Source organism: Haemaphysalis longicornis, unplaced genomic scaffold (genome assembly GCF_048455015.1).
Source record: "Haemaphysalis longicornis isolate Haplotype H1 unplaced genomic scaffold, Haemaphysalis longicornis Haplotype H1 scaffold_1, whole genome shotgun sequence".
NCBI lineage: Eukaryota > Metazoa > Arthropoda > Arachnida > Ixodida > Ixodidae > Haemaphysalis > Haemaphysalis longicornis.
In genome coordinates, this window is record NW_027526203.1 from 161,730,191 (window position 1) to 161,734,476 (window position 4,286).

Here is a 4,286-nt window from a genome sequence, read left to right on the forward strand (position 1 = left end):
CCGTGATAGTTAGGTCCCCTAGCGAGGCGAGAAGAGATCCCTTCTTCCAGCCTGTCCCGGAACCCTAGAGCTGTGACCGTATATGTTGACTGTATATTCTGAGCGACAATTGATTTCGCATATACTGGCAAGCAGATTGAGCACGGAGGTTTGGGACGATCCCACCCAGCGCTTTTACAAATGACAAAGAAAAAAATATTCCATTCAGGTTTTTTGACCTCAAAGCAGCCCAGACAAAGAGAAAAAATAAAAAGTTGGAATTCTTCCTGCTAAAAATTAATCGGCGCTAAAACAGGGACGAGAGGAACACGTAACTCACAACACGGTGCCGATTGAGAGGAACACGGTTACGTGTTCCTCTCGTCCCTGTTTTAGCGCCGATTAATTTTTAGCAGTATGTACCAACTCGCCCACATCAAGCTTTTGGAATTCTTCCGCACGTAGACCGGAACGGGGTAGACGGAAGCCCTCCCACTGTAAGGGAGAGACAACCGATTTTTGTGGAGTGCTCTAGCTCATATGAAAGTCAAGGTTTTGTATATTCGGGTAACAACAACAAATACTATATAAATTGGCGGAAATAATTTCATTTGGTACTAAACTTTCCGAAAGATGGCGCAATGCAGTGTCGAAACATGACTACTGTACGCATACAAACAACTCCGTCAGTTCCTATTTGAGATTCAAAAACCCATAAAGGAATAGGAAAGTCGGCATCCTATTATTGTATAGGCTGGGAACAAGATTTAAAATGCCTGTTTTCATCTCACGCACAGTAATGGAATGGAATGGATGAGTTTATTATAGGAGGAGGCCAATAGGCCCTGTTGGGGGACATGGGAAAAAGGGGTAGGGGAAGATGGTTCACCAGTGATTTCCCTACACCCCCCCTAGGGGGTGTGTAGACCCCCCCTAGTTTTTCTGGACACCCCCCCTTGAATCCCCAAATTTCACTCTTGTCAGTCCTTGTATGGACCTTTTTCACTTCGACTGAGGCCGCCTTTCACTTGAACTAAGTGCAGTAAACACAGATATAATTTACTTTCTTCATTGATTCGATGTCGTTCTTTGTTTACAACCGTAATCTTTGCAGAAGCTCTTTCAGCATGTACATTTAAAATGGGCAATTCGGCGAGGCGAAGCGCTACGGAAGCTAATCCTGGCGTTTTAATAAATCGGGAGCGTACAATCGGTGCCTGATTTATAAGTGCTGCATAATTCGTGTACTACCTAATTATTGTTTCAAGAGCTCAAATTTCGTCACTGGCCCTGGTAACAAGTTCGAAAATGTCCTTATACGTTGAAAAATGGCGAGAAATTAAAAAAAAACTGTCATGGTAAAAAATGAATTTCTCTAAATTTGTTTTTTTCTGAGATTGAATAGAAAGCACCGCCTCTCAGGTGTATATATATATATAGAAAATGAAAAACGTACGTCACAGGGATGAGCGTTTGGTTAACAGACGTCTATGATTTAACTAGTGGGATAAAATAGCTTTTCCAGTTTATGACACCCCCCCCCCCCCCAGAGCCATTGAGACACCCTCCCTTGATTCGATGCCTGGGGAAACCCCTGTGGTTCACATAAAGTCTTCAATGCACTGTGAGGGTTCACTTAGCACGGTATGCACAGTTGAAGTTGTGGCGAGGACACTCTAATACGACCATGATCGGTGCGTGCAATTGGAGCCGTTAAGGAGCCACAAAGGGTGTTTTTGGGGGGCCATCTAGAGAGTGGGTGAACGATCCGCCTTCATACTACTTTATAGAGACCTGTTTTGAGACCGAATTCTGTAATTTTCTGCAAAATTTGGGGGTTGTTTCTGACCTGTTGGACGTGTTCTTCAGAAGTCGTCGGGCGTACTTGCGTTGTAAGGAACTGGTCGCGCTCAGTCGAGTAAGCTGAACAAGCCCAGATGAGGTGGAAAAGGTTCGGTGTATTGTTGCTGCCACAGCAGGGGCACCGAGGACTAGCAAGGTGCCTATGCGTTGTCCATTTGGAGATGACGTCCGGAGTGTAGGCCGAGTCAGCGTAGACTTTATTAGCGAAAATTTCTCCTGCTCTTGGCAGGGACTGCAGAGGAGCAAGAAAACCAGGTGGTGAGGCGTCGGCAAGCCGTTGCCGGCTGAGGTTCTTAATTCTACGGTATTTTTGCTGCCAGTCCAATTCGCATGCCTGTTGGGGCTCAGGTCTTTCTTGGATGGACGCGGGAACCATGGGAAGATTGCGTAAACACTCCCGGGAAGCATTACGCGCCGAATGGTTTCCGTACGCTCCATATGTGTGAGCAGGATTCCAGACCAGGCGTATCTTGAACCCTTCGTGAGTGAGGTCGCGAATTTTGTAAAGAATGTTGGTGGCCGTAGAATTGGGCGAGAAGGACCTGTTCAGTTCCCGTAGAGCGACATGGGAGTCAGTGATGACACGGAACTTGTTGGTGGTGATAAATGAGGTCGCACTTTGTATGGTCTGAATGGCGCGGAGGATTCCGAAAAGTTCGGCTTCATCAGTGAGACCATGTGTGTTTGTTATATTGCGAGAGCCACTAGGCTGGGGGATGTCAGGGCAGGTCCAGGCCACCGCTGCTGTTGTTCCGTTCATGGATGCGTCGGTAAAAAATTCCCCGCATTTCCCCGAGGGGAAGAATGTGAAAGTGCGAATGCACGAGTTTAATTTGCGCGGTTCGGTAATGTTCGCGAAAGAGAGATCACACACACACACACAACTACAAAGAAAGAAAGATGCATTTATTCACAGACACCTATTTGTGTTGCCGTTGTACTTGATTGCTAGAGCGGATCTCAGCTTTGAAATTTCGTGTCAGTACTCCTTTAAGCAGGTGCATTAGCCCTTCTCACGCCCGATTCTTGGCCAATCCCCCACGTGTGTATGTGCCATGTCAGCGGCCAGGCAGCGCGCGCCCATCTCCCCCCGTTGCCAAGGAAGACGAGGAGATTCCTGGCCAATCCCCCACGTGGGTATGTGCCATGTCAGCGGCCAGGCTGCGCGCGCCCATCTCCACGTGCGCGGACATCGCCGGTGGACGCAGGTTCAGGGTCGCTTAAGAAGTGCATTCGCACTTAAAAATGTCTATTTAATCGGGATCTTTGTCGTTGGCGAGAGTGCGGACATACTGTTCCCGTACGGCGTGGTTACGGCGAGAAATGGGTCGGCGTCTGAGGTGGCCCAGGGCGGGTCGCTCCCAGGGTGGAATCGCAGGTGGAAAAGTGTCAGCATTAAAAGTACTGTTTAATGTGTCCCACTTCAAAATAGATTGTCCTTGAGGCACGTGTTCAAGGTGCTTCTGAAAGCGGAGCGTCGTCTCCTCTACCAGGTTAGCGATGGGGGGAAGCGAAACTGCTTCCGACAGTACGTCTGTTTTGGTATGGAGTGGAAGCACCGAGATGGTACGGATTAGATGTCTGTTGAGGATGTTCAGATGGGTTGCAGCGATGGCGTAGAGGTAGAACACCCGCCTCGCGTGCAGAAGGAACGTGGTTCGAATCCCCGTGCTGGACAATTCCCACCGGGTAAAAAAAAGAAAAAAAGAAAAAATCCGCGTATTGATGGAATTGCACAAAGGGGCTTGGGGTGCGGCCTGACCCCGGCGACCATTGCCGGTAATGCACTCCCTCACCAGAGCAGGATTGGCCCCCATGGTGTAGCAACGGCCACAACCTCCCATGAATACGCCAATTAACCCTCGGCCCTCAGTCCCCAGCGGCTGCGAAGCAACTGACCACGGCGGCGGTCAGACCTGTGACGCAGCAGAGGGTGTTAAGAATCCCTGGATCCGGACAGGCCGCCAATGGAATCTGAACCTGGCAACGTTTAACGTGCGAACCTTATCTAGCGAAGAGAGTCTCGAGGTGTTGTTCGAGGAATTAGAGGGCATTAAATGGGATGTAATAGGGCCTAGCGAGGTTAGGAGGGCAGGCGAAGCCTTTACGGTGCTGAAAAATGGACACGTCCTATGTTACCGTGGCCTAGAGGACAGAAGAGAACTGGGAGTGGGATTCCTAGTCAATAAAAGCATAGCTGGCAACATAGACGAATACTATAGCATTAACGAAAGGGCAGCAGGTCTTCTAATTAGGCTCAATAAGAGGTACAAGCTCACAGTGGTGCAGGGCTACGCGCCCACATCCAGCCACGACGACCAAGTAGTGGAACGCTTTCTATGAAGATGTGGAATCGGCTATGGCTAAAGCAAAAACGCAGTATACCGTAGTTATGGGGGACCTCAATGCTAAAGTAGGCAAGAATCAGGCTGGAGACAAGGCAG